At 49.8% G+C, this 18,870-nt stretch overlaps 1 protein-coding gene across 1 annotated transcript in view; it reads left to right on the plus strand.

Moving 5' to 3' along the window:
• TEKT3 (tektin 3) overlaps window positions 1-18,870 on the plus strand; it is a 201,992-nt gene that overhangs the window by 156,534 nt on the left and 26,588 nt on the right. The window lies entirely within an intron of this gene.

The raw sequence follows: 18,870 nt of genomic DNA on the forward strand, positions 1-18,870 counted from the left end.
CTAGTGTGTGACTTTGAGATGGGACTAGTGCCACTCCTTGGCTGAATGCTTTGAAAGCAGTGTTGGGCCTCTGCAAGAAAAGAATGTAAAGAACTGGAAAATGCAAACAAAAGGGGAATCACTGTTTTCTATGGATGTATAAATAAATCTGTTCCTGCCCTATTTTGAGCCCTGGATAACTCACCCCCCTCGTGCCTGCACACGCACAGAGACAGCACGTCACAAGCCCCGTGCTCAGCAGTGTCTCTCCTGCCAACCCATGGCTTTGGTCATGAGCCACAGAACTGGGAAGAAGTAAATAAACCTTCATTTCCAGCTCTTCCCTCTGACTCTTCTGTTGCTATCGAGGGATCCTGGAAAAGGGATGCATTGATGTCACTTACCTCCTTGCTCAAAGGGATGCGTTGATGTCACTCATCTCCTTGCTGACGGGGTGACTGCAGGAATAGTGTGAAGACCCAGCTGGGGCTGTGACTTTCCTGTTCATGCATGAGGAGGGCTGTGGGCCCTGTCCCCCTGCACCCCGCTGGCATCGGATCTCGTGTGCAGGGAGCACTATCTGTAAAGGGGTTGATGGTTTCTATTTAATAGCATCAGCATACATAACTGACTAGGATTGGGCTGTTTGGGGGTACTGAAGCAAGTGGAAGGGTATAAGATGTGATGTGAGCCACTGTCCAAGCTTCTCAGGGTTCCTGGTTTGCTCTGCAATCAGACCTTCCCAGTGAAGGGGGTACAGCACTGATTTCTCTCTAGGTTCATTGTAGGTCAGCTCTGTTCAGAGGATGCTGAAGGAGGGGTGAATTTTATGTGTTTGCATCGCTCCGGGATGGTGAGAAGGAAAACGCCCACCTGCCTTCTCCTGCGCAGAGGCTTTACTAGGACTGGTAAAGCCTTGTTCTTATGCCTGTGTTAAACCATTTTCACTATTACACCCCCTCCCTTGGGGAATGGATTCTTATTCTGCAGGTGAAAGACCAGAGTTATTTATGGGCACTTCTGTGGTGAGAAATGGTACAGAAAAAGGTTGAAGCCATCCCTAGAGAGCCAGAACCAGCAGCTGAGGTGACTGAGAAAACATTTTCTTGTTTCTTTTCCACATGCAGTGTTTACACAAGTGCTTGAATGAGTTCAGTTCATTGTGGGAAGGTGTCCCAGGACATCCCTGCAGCAGTGTCTTGTCTGGGTGAGGGACCCTGTCCATGTCTGGGGCTGGCGGAGGCATTGCAGGGTGTTCTTTGCTCTCCTCTTTTCCTCACTGGATACATTAATGGATTTTTCTGCCTCAGTTCCTCTACAGCAGGGATGAGCATCAGCAAAATGTTGGATGCGGCACAAGGGAACATAGGGAATCCGAGGACAGGAGATGTAGGGTGGCTGTTGGAGGTGGGGTGGAACTGAAACCCCCTGCATCTGTCAACAGATGTAGCAGCACCTACTTAGTTGTTATAATATACAACTGGGGGCCCAGAGCTAATTGCAGCTCTAAATGACTTTTATTATGCTGTGGTTGCTCCTTGCCTGCTGTATTGAAACCAGATGCCCAGGTTATTAAATAGATAGAAGCCAGGTGCTCACTGCCTGATTTATTTAAGCAAAATAGGAGTTGATTTCCTGCAGGATTGAGTGTGGTCATATATATGCCAGCACCCAAGGATGGGATGAGAAGGGTGAGGAGAACAGTGGCCATTGTGGCTTGGGGACCGCTGGTGAGGCTTTTAGTGCTGCTTTGGGACTTGGCTGATGGATTGACTGGTTGCAAAGCTGCTGAGGGTTTTGAGACAGTTACTGTGCTCCTGAGCATGTCACTAATGTCTCTGGATGAGACACCTGCCCTGCTGAAAGGACCTACAGCACGGCACAAAGGTGACAAACCCTCAGCAGCATCAGTGGTGCTGATTCTGGGAGGATGCTGCAGTCCCCAGATGAGGTCTGTGGGGTGTCTGTGCCTCTAGCCCAGTGTTTTAACCTCATAGACCGAGGTTTGTCACTGAGCACCTTTCACCTCAGGGTGCTTTGCCACAGTTGGGAGCACAGCAAGTAGGAATTGGTTGTGAACAGAGCTTACACCAAGGTGTTCCCCAAACAGTGTTGTGTCTGCATCCACCACTTGACTCATCTCTCATTACGCAGCTCCAGTCAGAGAGCACTTCACTGCCATTACCCTCTATAAGTGCTCATGTTTGAGCCCTGGAGCAACTGAGCTGCTGCCAGCAAGTACAGTTAGCAGCTCATGGCTCAGGCCAAACACTGCCAGCAGTGCTCATCCTGTCCTCACCACCCCGTGCAGGCAAAGGGGAGATGCTGCTGTTTGCTGCTCTCTCATCATTTGCAGCGGTTCACAAAGCCTGTGGTGAGTGCAATGGGGTCACAGCCTGCTGTAAACTGCCTTATTCCGAGGTGGATTTCTCTCCTTAAAGGCAGCTTGGGGTGGGTTCAGTGGGGTTATATGAAATTGAGGGGGAGACTGGAGAAAACTGCTTGCCACAGGGATGGACCTGGGTAGTTGGAAGCCTCTTGGAATAGCACTGGAGCTTGGGTGAGCCTCGGGCAAAGCTGTGACAGCCTGGACTTGGCCTTTGCTGAGTCACTGTTATTGGAATTAAAGAGCAGTGGAAAACCTGCCATTTTCATGGAAGAATTCCCCCTCCCCAGGCGCTGCTCTGTCCATCCTCCCAGGCTACAAAGATGCTTATTTTCCTTTCCCCGGCATTGGCGCTGGGTACAGTTGTACTGTTCCGGGTCTCGGGAATGACTCTGTCTCAGTAGGAGCTTGGTATGATGTCAATGTTTCGAGTGGGTGAAGCAGAGGAGGCAAAAATAGACATTTAGACATTTTTCCAGTTATTCCTTTTCAAAAAGGAATATTTATAGCCCAGCCCATGAACACAATTCTCTCTTTGTGAGTCCGTTACCAACTGCAACACAGCACACTACCCCCTCGTACCCTCGTGTTCCCAGCCTCAGGACTGGCCTAAGCAGCTTTGACCTTCTCGCAGTGGGAGCCTCTGTCTCTATGTACCATACCACAGTGTTGGAAGTGTTCTCCAGTCCAGGCATGAAGCACCCACAAAGATCTCGGGGTGCTCAGGGGCTGGATCCCTGCATCATCCCCAGGATGGGGATGCAGCACATTGGAGTTTGAGCCTCGACTTTAAGCATAATTAAGCATAATGAGGGCTGTGATCAGGGTGGTTTTATCAGTTCGCTCATTGCTGGGTGCAGAGGGTCCAGTTCCCTGCATTTCACTTTACCTCCATTTCCCCATCCATGGGATTTGAATAATGGTCTTTACCACACAGTTTAAAGTGCTTTGAGACCTTCTCAGGTGGTAGTTCACAGCACTGATACCTGGTCCACCTCCCAAGGTCTGACCCTGCTTTCAAGGAGCTTTGGGTCTGTTAAAATGATGTGTTAAAGCTTTCTGGCTGCTCTTTCCTCCCCTGTTTCAGCAGGAATGGGAGCTCAGATGTGGGTGGCAGGTGAAGAGGTTTCAAAGGCCAGCACTGGCTCTTCAAATACTGTGTGAACTGTGTTTTCCAAGCAGACCTTCCTGCTGCTGCTCAGCAGGAAGCACTGGTTATTCTTGGCGATGCTCTTCACTGCACTCTGCAATCTGAACCGTGGAGGGATGGTGCCCTGAAGGGCTTCATCACTTGATGCTCCCCAGAGTGGCTGGGGTTTGTATGTTTGTGTTTATGGATCTGTTGTGATGCTTTGAAGAGCAGCTTGGTGGAGGGTCAACACTGACTTCTGTGGGAGTAAAACCCTCAGGGCTTTGGTATGACAAAGATGTGTGGGCAGAAAGGTGGGGCTGATAATGTCTGTACTCATGAGAGACTCTGCAGGTGGGTAGCATTCAGTGCTTCACTGGATCAGCCTCCTATGATCTAAGGGGGGATTTAACTTTGGCACTTGAAAGCCTTAAAGACAGGCAAAATAATCCTGATGAGCAGCAGGCTTAAAGCCTGGCACGCTGTAGTGCTCACCGTGACACAGTGCTCAGTGTGTGCTTCCAAAGCGTTGTCAGAGATCTCCATCTCACCTCAAATCTCTTCCTGCTCTCTAAGCTGCTTGAGGGGAACAATAAACTCCATTCCTATGGCTTGTTTCACACTGCCCAGCTATGTGACAGCTCATCAGGTTCCCCTGCTGCAATCACAGAGGCTGGTGTTGCCTTCCTTGCTCGTGCGTTCCTGCCCTGCTCAAGCAGCCTCCACTGCATCAGTGATGGCTTTTTGATTCATCCCTTGCAGATGCAAAGACAGAAGTAAACCAGCCCTGTTTGGGTTTGCTGAACTGCTCAGGTCTGAGCTCTGCACCGTCAGCTCTGGGCAGGTACCAAGGGGTAGCTTGGAAATGCAATTCCACCCCCAAACCCCATCCACTCCAGGGAAACCAACACTTCTATAGGGATTTTTCTGTGTTCCTGCCTTTATCTGTCCAAGGCTCATCTGGATACCGTAGCATGGATGGGGATCATGGGAAGGAGAGCACAAGCACTGTAATTTCAGTCTTTCCAGGCTGATCACTCACCTGTTCTCTCTCTGTCCTCCCTATCTCCATCTTTCATACAAGCCGCTTGTTGGCACAGCAAGGACAGCAGCAAAGCTTAAAGGTTGGGTGAGATTTCCCTGGCTCAAATGTAAGGATGAATCCCTATATGCCCTTCCCATAAGACTCCAAGGATAGCTGCCTTTAGTCCCTGTCTTCAGTGAATGGCATCTGCTTCTTTGAGGCCAAACTTAGTCTCGTAGTGGGAATTTTGAGTGTGCATTTTGGGTTGAACAGGGGATTTTTCCACTTTTCTCCTAATCTCCTAAAGGGATTTTTCCACTTTTCTTCCTTGCCAAATGAAACTGTGTGATGCTTTTTGACAGTTTCCCTAACGCACAGTGGATGCTTTCTTAAAGGTGTTAGAGTTTCTCGTTAGAAACCTAAAACCCACAAACTGATTTTGGTTTGAAACCCACAGGTTTTCAAACAGACAAATAAAAGATCTCTTCCCAGTGAAGGTGGGGGAAGGAGAGCTGGGCTTTCTCCTAGATCTTTAGCTGTGCTGGTATCAGACTCTGTGTTATCTTTTCAGGACGAATAGCATGGAAAATGTAATGCCTCCTAGAAAATGCAGATTATTTCCTGCCGGTCCTTTCTTTTCACAGCAGCTCTACCCTTCGCTCTGCTGGGAGCAGGGAAGGTGGTTCTGCCATCTGGAGATGAACAAACTGGTTTGGCACAATGCAATAGCATCCTCTGAGGTGGGGTGTGCCGGTGGGACTGCCATGGGCTGAGGAGGTACCAGGTGCTTGTTCCTCACACACAAGTAGGGAGATGCTGCAGGGGGGCTGGAGCTTGAAGCACCAGCAGTGAGAGGGAAAAGGCCAGCAGATCACTGGATCCTTGTCTGTAGAAGTGGGACCAGCTGCTCATATGGGGCACTGCAGTTCTGCCTCAATGCTCTCTGCTTGACTGCACTCACTGTATGCCAGGGACTACCCAGGGCTGCACATGAAGGAAGAACAGTGGTGGTGGTTACACTTGAGCCCATGGTGCTCTCCACATATGACAGATTACTTCTTACAGTCATCAGGAGCCAGAATCAGACCTGTTGCTCTCCAAACATAACTCCCTAAATGCCAATGAGATGCCAAAGCTGTGATGGAGGATGGCACAAAAAAGCAGCCGATGGGAAAAGCCTCGAGATTTGGGATCAGGGTTGGCAATTCTTGCTCTGGGGAGGGGTGGCTGTGCCCAGAGCTCACACAGGGACCTGTCAGCCTCTTGGCAGGGTGTGTGGATGCCACTCTGCTGCAGCTCAAAGGTTTCCCCCCCCTCCTTGGTGCTGGCATCCTGGGCTCCCTTTTAGCAGCCTCAGGAGATAGATGGCATTCCAGCCACCCACTGAAGTCATGTCAGCTAAAGGCAGCCAGAAGACTGAGGAGTTTAAGTCATGTGCCTGTCTGCCCTTGCATCCTACACTCGGTGCTGCAGAGCAGAAAAGAGCCCGTCATACGTTTTCTCTGTGCAAAGTGCTTTTGTCCATTTGTGGTCTTCCCCTAGGGCTGCTCTTTCTTGCTTGTTTGACCCTATTGGACCTGCAAGAGTCTGTGAAATGCTTTAAAGAGAGAAAATGTTGCTGATCTTGCTTGCAAAATTCAGCAGAGGGTGGCAAAACACCCAGGCCCTTCTCAGAAGTTGCTGTCTGAAGGCATGGTGGGGGGGTCAAAGGGAAGGGATCTCCTGCTCTCAGTCTACAGCCTTGCCCTATGAGCTCCGTAAACACACCAAAACATGGTGTTGGCAGCCCTGTTTATGTGGCAGACCCTATGTGCACCAGGATCTCTTTGCATCTCTGCACTAAGAGGGTGAACTGTATGCGTCTGCACTGCTGCTGGCAGCCAGGGCAGCAGCAATCACAGCCAGCAATCACCTAGACTGAGAATCTCTTCTCTCCAAGGGGTTGTACCTGAATTTGAGGTGTTTTATAGCCGGGTGACAGCCCTGGTGTGATGCTCACCATCACTCCTCTCTGTTTCCTAACCACGCATGGATCCGGCAGCACGTTTCCTGGAAGATGCTCTAACAATTACATTACCATTGATCATTCTGAGCTGGAAGCAGGCTCTGCTATTAGCTGAGGCTGTTAGAAGGGCCGTGGGGAGCTCAGCGTGGTGGAGGTGAAAATATGCTTGGGGAACGGAGCCTCTCTGTGGCCACCCCAGCCATTCTGGGCTGCTGGCCAGGCTCCTTTGGATGAATTAATGACAATAATGAGAGCTATCCTTTCCAATGGAGAGCTAATCCACAGCAAGCAGGGGTCTCGACTTGCTGATTCACTCTCCAATGGATAAACTGGGGTGCTCTGTGTATGCTCCAGTGATGAGACCAAGCAGGGTGTACAGGGAAAGGTGCTGCTGTGAAAAGCCAGGCAGTTTGTAGTGGGGTTATATGGATGTGTCAGCACTTCCACTAGGAACTTTCCTCTCTGGAAGACCTGGTAGCCCAAAGATGTGGAAATGATAGGGTAAGCCCCCAAAAATCTGGGCCATGCAGGAGCTGAAGGAGACTTCCTGTAATGGTGACCTTGACACCAGGTAACAGCAGTTGTGTTTTACCTGTCTGCTCAACAGAGGGATTGGAAAGTGCCATTTGCTTGGCAAGTGGGAGTGAGCAGAGACTCTGTTGCTCCCCAGGGAGTGGGGGTTATTGCTTGCTTTGATTGCTATGGAAAGCTTGTAGAATTCAGTGTAGAATGCTCTGGTTTGTATAGAGCTTTGGCTTGGAAAGGCTGGTCCAATTGGCCCCCTGAGGAACCTGCAGTCAGTGGGACAGGGAGATTTCACAGTGACTTTGGTGCTTGCAGCCATGCAAACTCTGCTTTCTCCATGATGATGCAATAGGGCAGGTGAAGATTCATATTTTCCCACCTTTTAAACTTATTTCCACCAGTGAAAGATGCTTTGTGGTGAAGGCAGTCAGCTGAGGAACCAGAGTCTGCTCCTGCTCCTGCAACCATCAGGTCCTTCATCTGGGGTGAGTGCGGCTGAGATGAACCTGGGCATTGTGGAGGTCGGTGTCCCTGGTGCAAGAGTCTTTGGTGGGATGTGAGCAGATGAAGCAGTTTGGTGCCTCCTGGAAAATGGTCAGGCCCAAACGGAGGGCTTGGTGTGAAACCATGAGTTACCCTGAGCCTGAGACTCATCCTGAGTGTCATTTCCAGTGTTTCACTTGCCTTTGTGCTGACATTAACCTTAACGGAGTAAAAATTACATCCCCCCAGCTTTGTTTTAGCCACTCAGTTTGCACTGAGCTGATGTGTTCCATGCCGTGGCCTCCCTCTGGGATAAAAGGCATCCTGCTACAGAGCTAGGAGCAAGGGGGATGTGGCTGATGTATTTGCTTTGGTGTCCAACCCTCCTGGGCCTGACCCTTGAGGCTGAGCTGGCCCAGACCTGTGTGTTGGGCTGGGGTCTGTTTGGTTGGTTCACATGGAGAACTAGGGATGTCCCAGGCAGATATTAAGGCTGCTGCATGTTAGTGTTGATGTTGGCTACAAACCCAGCTGTACCCTTGTGAAACTGAGAAAAGACCAGAGGTGGGTGGAAGAAGGGCCAGGACCTGTGGTTAAAGACAGGACAGAATAGGAAAAGCTGTATTTAACCCTTACATGGCTGCGTTTGGTTTGTGAAAGCAGCTTGGTTGCTGGCATAAATTAACCTTGTTAAAGCAGCTACCCCTATAAGCCTCAGTTTCTCCTACACATGCCCCTGTTGCTACAGGCAGGAGCACAGCAATGGGCTCTCTCCCCTTACATTGTGCTACAGCCCCTCTCCTACCTGGATACACATCCCTGAGTTCTTTTCTCCTGCTGTTTCCTACTGCTCTCCCAGCTGCTCTTTCGCTCTGTTTTCCGTACAAGACCCCTCCATCCCTGAGCCTTGTCCAAGCCTGTGCTTGTGCTCCAGCAGCTCTGCCGGTGCTGGTTGCATGGCAGCTTGGCGACAGCGTTGAGCCCATGTGTGTGCTCCCCAGCGCTGCACCCCAGGACAGGGACCAGGGATAGGCAGAGATTTGCCCCTGTATTTCCCAACAACTCCGTTTCTTTTCCTGCAGCTGAGCCTGGTACAAGCAGTGTAGAAAGAGGCAGCAGAGCCAAGAAGCAGAGAGGGAGCCCTGCCTGGCAGGGACAGTCCCACAGTGAACTTCTGCTCCCGATCCCTCCTCCTGCAGGGAGGAGAAACCTTCCCTCACAGTTGTGTCAGAGGAGGGATGTGCTGAGGAGCCGTTTCACTGCTTCAAACAGCCGGGATCTGCACGATCACCAAATGAGTTCTGGTGATGAATAAGCACTTTTGCCTTGGAAAACTTCCTCCCCCTCCTTGTAGCAGTGCAGTTCTCCAAGGCTAATGGCCGCATTGCCCAGATTCCAGGCGAGCCACCTCGCCTTCCCTCCCCATCCCTTCAGTGCACCATTGCCCAGGCCTGACACAGCTTTTCTTGGGGATGGAGGTCTCCTGGGGACTATGGATGCCTCCCCATGGGCAGAAGGACACTGCAAGCTCCCAGGCAGAAGCCGCTGCATGTTTGCTAACAGTTGGTGGGTTTCACCTCTGGTCTTGTGGCTGGTGATGAGCTGGGGTCACACTGAGCACAGTCTGAGGTCATCTTAGATGGGGTTGTTTCACCTGTTCCTTTCCTTTGTGGCAAACCAGGGGTTTCCCATTGTTGTCAGTGAGGGTGTGGGTATCCCAACAGCATCAAGACCAATATTTCCTGCCCAGGGCTCTTCCCTGACCCTCCAGGATGACTGATCACCCCTATGAACACCCTGTGTCCATTAGGGAGGCTTTTCAAAGGAGGTTCTTTGCCTCCCTTCAGCATCCCACTGCTGTTTTGCAGGCATAAAATCAGCCAGGGTGGAAAAGACCTTTAGGATCATCAACTCCAACCTTTACCCCAGGACTGCCAAGTCCACCACTAACCCGTGTTACCAGTGTCCTTGCAGAAACTTTGCTGGGGCTCGTTGGCTTGTAAGGATGTTGGTGTTTCTTGGGGCTTTCAGGCTCCTGCTCTGTCTCTCCTCCCTTCTCTTTCACTTTTGCCTCTTTATTTTTATATCTTTGGGAGGTTTTTTTGCCTCTGAGGTCTGAAAGGGTGATTCCCAGCTGGGGAAAGCTTTCAAGGATGTAATCCAAGCCTTTAGAAAAAGCTGTAATTAAACGTCTACAAGCAGCTTCCCCTAAAAGATGTAATGGGCACCGCATTGAGAGGCAGGGAAAGCAGAACATCCATAGAGCAATATAGCTTTAATCATACAGAGGCTAAAAATGGGCAGAAAACACTCCCAAGAGTCAGCCCCTGCTGCAAGTCCCTGCACATAATTGTTGTTTTGTGGCATGCCTGGAGCATTAATGTTAAGGGATATTTTGGAGCGGGAACTGGAACTGATCCCAGTGTGCTGCAGCCTTCATGAGAACTCCTGGCAATACTTGTCAATCCCACTGAGCTGCCTTCCCATGGGGAACAGTGGTGAGGACACTGGGATGCGTGTGTGGGTACGCCCCTAAGGCCTGGGCTGGACAAGGAGCTGGCTCGCATGGTTCATTCACCATAGAGGCATGGAGTCAGATGCCAGAGGTTTTTGCTCTGAAATGCAATCTCCTTATAAAACGTGGTTTGTGTGATGGGGGATTGGTTTTCCTGCTGTGATCGGCCAAATGGCAAGGTTTGACCTAGGCAGTGGGCTGGAGAGTGGGATGTGAGCAGAGGGAAAGGGGCAAACAGCATGGGTTTACCAAGCATCTCCTCTATCCTTGCCCTGGGTGAGTCCTGCTTTGGTGAAGAGATTTCTGCACCAAATGCTCTGCACTCTCACTTTGTATTAAATTGAAAGAAAAACGTGCATCTGAATCTTAAACGCAGGCTCCTGGGTGCCTAAATCACTTCTAAAAGTGGGTCTGGGGTTCTTCTGTCACTCTTAGGGTGACTTCTTTTCCCTTCCTTTGGCTATCTGCAAGACTCGGGTGGCTCTGCAGAAATGGAGAGCTGCAATCTCCACAGAGAAGTTAAAACCTCATCTTTGGAAGGGATGAAGCTGGGGATGAATGCCCCACTTGGATGCTGTGGTTTATAATCCGACATGAAACAAGGAACCCGATTTTGGCCAGCGGTTGGATCCAAACACAGGCTGTTTCAGGAGCTGTCCCTGAGAACATCCCCTGTTTCGCTCAGTGGAAAATTCATTAACAACACGTGTGATGAATGGGGCTCTGTTATGACACAAATGGCTCAGACACCAGCAAACCCCCGTTGGGTTATATAGGATTTCATGGCTCTGCATCGACATCCAGGAGGGTGAGTGCGCAGGCGGGCGGTGCTGTCGCCTCTGCCCCAGCCTTGCTGCTTTTCCTGTTACCCTTTTAGACTTCCTGAAGGGCTTGTTGCTGTGGCAGCCAGGGCAGTTGGAGCTGCAGTTTGTGAATGAGCACTTTGGTGAGGCAGGAGAGCTGTGAATGGGGGAGTCCATCCAGTTTGTTTCTCGCTTTGGGATTTAACCTCGTGTCTCCAGTTTTTCCTTGCAGATTCCAAATAACTTGGATAACTTTTCTTGTTTCACAAGCTTTTTTGCCCCACCAGTGTAAAGGGGAACAGAACCCGGGGCCTGAATTCTTTACTCTCCCAAACAATTAGTTTCATATTGACTCAAGCTCAAATATGCTCTCTACAATCCAATGTAAATACCTGCGGAGCCAATAGCTCCTTCAAAGTGCTTTGCAGTGCTCAAATGAAGGACTAGTCCCTGTGTCCTGCCCTGATACTTGTGAGCAGCTACTCAAGTGTGTAACCTTGAAGCTATGGAACACCAGCACAGCGTCAGAATAGGTCACTGGTGTAGTTGCACTCAAGGACTGAGCGAGGCTGACACATCAGCTGGAATAGAGCATGAGAAATGAAGCTGTTTTCACCCAAGGCATGAGCTCTGCATCCCACAGGGGCCTGCGCAGGGATGTGTCAACCTTTGCCGGTGGTAGGTTTGTGTCTGTGTGTTGAGCTGCTCTTGGCAGCGCTTGGCCCTGGTCCTGGCAGCGCTGAGCGTGCCGGTCGCGTTACCCCGACCTTCTCACATTACAGGGCTTTTTTTCCACTGGAAGCTATAAAAAGCCTGTAGTGAAATGCAAACCACAGCGTAGCCCCTGCCTGCGCTGCAGGGATGTTTCTTTTCCTTTATAAGTGGAGCAGAGGATGAGCAGAAGGGATGTGTGGCAGTGGGAGCAGTGTGTGTCAGAGGGGATGCTCTTAGGGCTGTGGCTGTGTTTGACTCCCGTGCCCCCCAGGGAACCATGTCTCCTTATTTATCAAAGTGCCTAAAGTAAGACAAGACAAATCCGGTCCACTGAGTCACGGAAGACCAAACTTCAGCTGTGACCCCAGCAGAGATGCTCAGAGGTGCTCCTGGGTGGATATTTTCCAGCCGTGTTTCCCCAGGAATTGCTGATCCAGGTTTGACTGTGTCTGCAGGGCATTTGTGGGAAGAAGGGGTCCTGTGTGGGACAGTTTAGCACAAGCTCTGATGCTTTCTTCTTCTCCTTTCCCTCTGCTAATGTTTGTCCATTGCAGAGGTATGTGCAGATGTTCATGTGCTGAGCACCAGTTCCAGGAAGGTGATGGGAAAGCCTCAGGACTTCCCAGCCCGCTGGCTGCGAGAGCCCCCCACTATCTCAAGGTGGGCTGGTGTGGGGACGGGCAGGCACACTGTTAGTAATGCAGAGCACATAAGGAAGAGGGAGGATGCAGAGTGAGGTCTGTTGGTGGAAATAGCAATGGAGAATATGTGAATATGTGTCATGTCTTCCAAAGAGGGATGGGATGCCGTGCTGAGTCCCATGAATTCTCATGCATTTAAATTAGAGGTGTCTCTTAGAAATAAACCAAAAAGCCCTGGAGTAGTTGACAGATTTTTTACCTCTGGCATTAGGTTCTTGAAATCTCTCTGACCTGGAAATGTTTTTGTAGAGAAGGTTTCTGAGTTGGAGCAGACTGTTGCAGAGGGAGAGATGGACTGGTTAGACTGGCCATGGGGCAGGAGCTGTGCCCAGGCAAACCCAGCTCTATGTCCTTGCTGAGGACTGCTATGTCCACATTGTCCTTCGCTGCTCTTGCAAGGGAGGCTGAGAAGGCCTGAAAAATGTGAAAGACTTCAAAGATTTCACCAAAAAGGCCCTGGAACAAAAGCAAGCCTGGGAACCTCATTTTGCTCCCACAGATTAGTTTCTCAAGCTGTCAGAGCTGTTACGCTGTGAGGAGTCCCTACCCATGGCAAGGGGGTTGGAACTGGATGATCTTGAGGTCTTTTCCAACCCAAACCATTCTGTGACTCTATAACCAGGCTCAGGAGGGAAGGACTATAGGTCCCCATAATCCACAGTGCTGGGAAGAGATGGGAATTGCCAGAGTTGGAGAGTCTTTTGGCTGGGTAATGCCCTGCCCCAAGGGATGCTGCAGCATCCTCTCGTCATCTCTTTGTCTCAGCTCTTGTTTTTCCCTGTACTGGCAGGACATAGGTGCTGTGATGGCAGATTATCCTCCCTTCTCCTTTGCCCCACTCTTTGCCCAGCGGTAACCCCTCGGTGGTGGCACGCTCCCCGCTGCCCGGAGCACGCTGTACTCTGCTTGCAGCTGTTGTTCCAGCTGTGTCCTGCCAGCATAACCCAAGGCACAGCCTCATGAATCACCACCCGGCCCCACTGCATGGAATGAATTTAACTGTTGCCATCCATCGCAGGGAGACGTGACCTTTGAGGAGGCTTTGTAGGCGGGCGGCGATGCCCTGCAGGGAATGGCATGTCCTGCTGGCACTCCGGCGTGTGCTGTGCCTTCTGGCTTCAAACCCCATGGACACCTCACAGAGCTCTTGCTGTTCCATTCTCTTTGCTGCAAGTGTGGCTGAGGGAAACCTCATATCTGGTAAGGTAGGATTTATCTCTGCATCCTGCGTAGGGCCAGGGCCAGCTGGGGTGAGAGATTACGGTGTGAGCTGTCTGCCGGGAACACTGCATATAGTGTGTTTCTGTACAGGCTTTTCACTCAGAAGTAAGGCCCTGTCTCACTAAGTCATGGGTCTCCTGCCCACAGTGACAATAATTTGCCTCCAGCTGTGGCCTTGGTCACATCCTTTGAGCAGTAGCCTAGCTGTGTAGTGCCACTGGTTGCTCCCGTGTGAACCTGCCTTCATGCCTGTATCCGCTATCATGGGTACCACCACTGGCCGTCAGTCTAAAATCAGTCCCTAAACCAGAGATCACATAGGAAGTCAAATGGAAAAGACAGTTAACTAAACATTTGAGAAATGTGAATATCACTTGGTATAGCTGGGTCATACAGCAACTGCATGGGACTGACTGGGCTTCCGGCTGGAAAACCTGGCTGATACATGGGATACAGGAGTTTATTTAGACAACAAATACTGGTTCTTCAAGATGTACACATGGAACGAGGTGGATGCTCTCCACCATTTTACCCCTGTTCCTTAGGAAAGGGTGAATAAATGCAGGCTGTGCCCTCATCAGCTTGCAGGTAGCCAGCCCCTCATTGTTGCATTGGCTCTTGAAGTCAAAGGCTTCAAAGGCTGGGTCCACACAAGCTGAGCCCCTGGTTTGTGTTCCAGCTGTTATAAAACACAGTATACCCTGCTCACGTTCTTCAGGTATTTGATTTTTCTACTTCTTTAGAAAGGGAGTAGTGAATAATGAGCACTATGAAAGCTCTTGTCAGTTGATGAGGTTGGAGAGACTGGAAGGTATAACATGAATGAGAACGTGGCTCTTGAATGTAAGGACAAATCTGTGTGGACACAGCCCTCAGTGAAGCCTGGGGTGGAGGTGAAAGATACTCTGTAATTAAATATCAGCACTTTTCCTCTGCAATTCACATTTTGGAGAGCCTGTCTGCCTTCAGTAGTCTGAAGGTAAAGACGTCTCCAGCGTTGTGGGATTTTCAGTGGGCAGGTTGAGCTTCTGGGGCTGTTCTTGTTGCAGAGAAGTCCAACTTTCTCTAAACCATGCTGCTTCTTTCCATCCCATCACTTTTGGGCTCTGTTTTTGTGTAGGACCTGTGGAAGCGATGTGCAGATGGGCACAGATGAGCTGAAGGGCAGGGACAGAGCCTCAGAAGTTGAGACCCACCTTATGTCTTCTCACTTGTGACATCCAAGGCCTTGTCGTCCCACTATGCTCCACTGAACCTTTTCATCTGCTTCCTCTTTCTTTTTCCCTATCAAAGGTTTGGAAGGGGTTGGCTGGAAGTATCCCATCATGGGCTCTGGAGAAGTCCCCAGATGCTTCAGGGGACCTCCAAGTGGCAGATGTTCTGATAAAGGTACCATCTTTCAGATGAGGTAAAATCAAAGTCCTTGTGACCCTTAAAAACACCAAGATGCCTTTTGCTAAAATAGAGATTTTTATGGCCAAATGTAGTAATTTAGTCCCAGCTATTGGTGTCCTGTAGCATCATAAAGTCTATTACTTCTTCCCCAGAGATGTCTGTGCTTTCTTTAGCACTGTGTGATTGTTGCAGGAGAGATACTATATCCAGTGTCTTTCAAGCAATTCAGGGACCTTTGGGATGAGAGGCATTAATTATGTGAATGACAGTGGTGAGGGATTTTCATGGATGGGAGCAAGTGATTCATTGAGGAGTTCCCTTCTGTGTCACCCACACGTGCTGCTCTAGATCCTGCTTTGGGTTTCCTATGTCAAGTGAAAGGGTTGGTCTGACAGCAAAGAAGTTTAATGAAAGTTCATCTTGAGGGAACTCCTACACTGGTGTGAGATGGAGTACCTGGCACTGTGCTCTGTGCCTGACCTGTTGGAAAGGCAGGGAAGGCAAATTGTGGTGGCCAGTGCTGCCTGTAGGCAGCTCCTCCCAATCCTGTTGTGGCAAATAAAGGCTAGCAGATGCAGAAGTGAGACCATCTTCTTGGCCCAAAACATACTGCAAGGCCAGGATTCCCTCTAGCAATGCAAAAATCTTTTGCCTTAGTGCAGTTTCGGTTTCATCTCTGCAGGAGAGCTAGTGATGGAAGCCATTACCAGAAAGCATTTAGAAGATGTCACCATGAACTACAGAAGAAGCAGCACTTGATACATTAATTTCATCATCCCTCTACTGACGTGAAAGCATCCCCCAACTGATGATGTACTGCTGTCATAACATTGGAACCCCATCCAGTCTCACTGCCTCGCTCTTGCAGGCAGCTGATTTTGATGTGTGTGTGGGTTCTTTGCAAGCACAGAGATGTGAGGAAGTCACTCAAGCATGGAGGTGGTGGGAAATGGACCATGAACTCCCGTGGGGGCTGTGTGGGATGCCCAGGGCTGGAGCATCAATGCTGGGGAGAAGGATGCAACGGGAGAGATGGTCACAGAATGCTTGACTGAGCAGGGTGGGCAGCCCTGAAGACCAGGGCTCCATCTCCAGTCACCTTCACTCTCCCACTCCGGTATATTTTTGTTGTTGTTTCCTCTTTCCCTTTATAAACCTCATTTTCCTCCAGAAACCTGCATTTCACTGTGCACATGTTTTTACTCACAAGCATGTGATGAAGAAAATAACCAGAGGTGTTACTAGGTGTGATAACCTAATTCATGGCCCCTTCTTTCTGTTGTAGGGCTGCTGCTCCGCACCTAAGGCTTCTTGGCTTGGATTTTGTCTTTCATGAATCAGGTCTCAGGGGAGGAAACTGTTGGATAGTACAACCATTTGTTTTGGCAGCTGCCTGTGGGTGCAGCCCCTCCAGCCTTCCTGAATGTGTACTCAGATGTGAACTGTTCAGCCTAAAGAGTCGCAGGGCCTTGATCTTTAACCTTACTAAAGAGCTGGTCAAAATAACAGTAAGCAAAGGAACCAGCTCGCTGGTGTCCACTGTGCTCTGCTAGCTCTGAAGTGCAGGCAGCGCCGAGCTGCCTCCTCCAAGGGAGACCTTGTCTCCAAAGCTGGGGTTCCTCACACCTAGAGGTCTGTCCCTGCCTAACCCCATAGCCAGGACGTGGTTTGGCCTCTGCTCAGGAGGGAGTCTTTGCCCGTGGCTGCCTGCATCACTTTTCAATAGCTACAAAGCCATACTGAGTGTTCTTTGGTGGCAAACGCAGAAAACGCTGTAATTTCTTAAACACTCCCAGTTCACAGCAAAACTGGGTCCTGGATAGGAGTAAACCCTTTTGTATACACTTGATTTCATTATTACTCTTAAGCTCTGTTATCACAGCCTATAACAGGGTCCTTTCCCCAGCCCCTGTCATTGTGTGCGGCTGCCCCATGACTCTGGGATGCCTGAACACAATGAGCTGTAAGAGGAAACTATTTCATCCACCCAACCCTGCAAGAACAGGAATCTCCTCCAGAGAAATCCCAGCTGTCCTGGTTTCCCCTGCCCTGACATTCAGAGTTCCCATCCCTAATCTTCCTGCAGCCCTCTGTGGGGTGCATGCAGCACCAGGGATGGGGTGGTGGGGACAGCTCGCACTTGTTTCAAGCAGCAGAGGTCTGTCAGTATGAATTGGGTGTTTCCCTGAGATACGGCATAAGTCAGTGGTTTATAATGCTGCCCACACCCCAAGGCAGTGGCTTAGGGCTATTGAACTGAAGGTAAAATGCTTAGACACCTCCCTCCCAGGCAGGCTATACCTGGAGGGACCAGCTAAAGCTGTTTGCTGCCCTGGAGCTTGCTGATCCTCGCCGGGAGCAGCGGTGTTTGTGTCACTGATAGTAATGCAGGGGAGCTCGCCAAGGAGTTCCACCCTTGCCCTTCCTTCTGGAGCATCGTCGTGCTGGCTGGGTGTGCTGGTGACACACAGGAGGGGCTGGGATTTATGCTTGGGCTCTGTCTCTGATTATCCCAATAAATCACTTCGCAAGGGTGATGCCAATAGATAAGATAGCTTTTGGAGGGAAATAATCGCTTGAGTCTGTCTGGGAGGTTTCTGTTGGGTTTGAGTACTGATCCCAGAGATGGCATACGTGCTGTTAGTGAGCTGCTTTGGTACAGAGATGGAAATAATTTGATTCAGCCATTCAAAATAACGTTATTAGCTACGGAAAAAAACAGCTAATTAAATGTGAATGTTATTCTATTAGAAAATGCTTTTATCAATAATTACTTGATGGGGCTGAAGGGATGTAAGGTTTAAATCTGAAGAAATCATGATTTCTTCTTTCCCCGTGTTTTTTCCCCTGCTTATTTATCTGTGGAGGCTTATTAAAGGTGTTTTCACTGTGTTGCTTAAAGGCTACTCCAGACAGCCCTGGTGCAGTTAGCTGAAACCCCCTACTATTGACTCCATTGGCTTTGATGGTCCAAGGGTGGGCCCAAGGCAACCCTGCCAATCCTTATTTGAGTCTTTTCACCTCCATGAGACCTGTACCGATGCTCACTGACAGCCTCAGATCTAAACACTCTTGGTGCAATAGCTCATCAGGCTGCCTGTGAACCTGCAGCAGCTTTTGGCACTGGGTTCCTCTCACTTCTGGACTTGTCTCTGCCCCTGTTTGCATTTTGGTCAGCTGGAAAGGGCTTGCACAAAAATCTGCTTGCTGGCAGCACAACACCCACAGGCAGCTTTGCCTAACATCGATTCAGACAGTGACTGCGGGCAGCCTGCTGCAGTTGCAGCCCTGTAATGGATGGCAAAGTAGAGTGTAAGTGAATTAGGGAAAGCAAAACCATAATCAAATCAAATCACTGGCACAATGAGATCTGATCTGCCTGAATGGAGTTCTGGATGCCAGCCTGCAACCCAAGGCTGTGCTTTGGGTGCTAAGACCCTTTTTATGAGCACACAAGAACCCACCAGACAAACAAGGTGAAAAAGGGGTGTTCATGTGTGTGATGGCATCACAGACCACTTTCCTATAAGGGTTGTGTAATTTTTTTCCTAAACAGGGAAATCTTGCTGTTACATGACTGAATAGCTCCATGCATGGATCCCCAACCTTACCTTTATGTCACCCACTGTGCCAGCTTCTGAGACATGTTTTCCTGCTTCCCCTGCATCACTGTTAAATAAGCTTTCCTTCTTGATTTTAAGGTCATTGTGTTGCTTATGCCACATATAGGACTCTGTCATGAGTGATGGCCAGGGCCACAGTGGCTGCACAGGACCTGAAAAGGTCCCAAAGCCTGGGAAGTTCCAAACCCCCTTGGAAATAACCTTTACCTTCCTGGTGGTGAAGGTGGTGGTTCAGCTTTGGTGCAGCAAAGTCTTTAAAAGCAGCTTGGAGACAATGGTGTTAGTGATGTTCACCTGAAGCTGTTTGAAATGCAGGTGATGCTTTCAGGGCTGCAGCAGAAGGCTTTCCTTCAGTCTTCCTTTGAAA

This window comes from Pezoporus wallicus, unplaced genomic scaffold (assembly GCF_028554395.1).
Source record: "Pezoporus wallicus isolate ANWC-B61680 ecotype Strahan unplaced genomic scaffold, APGP_CSIRO_Pwel_v1 contig_8702, whole genome shotgun sequence".
Lineage (NCBI taxonomy): Eukaryota > Metazoa > Chordata > Aves > Psittaciformes > Psittacidae > Pezoporus > Pezoporus wallicus.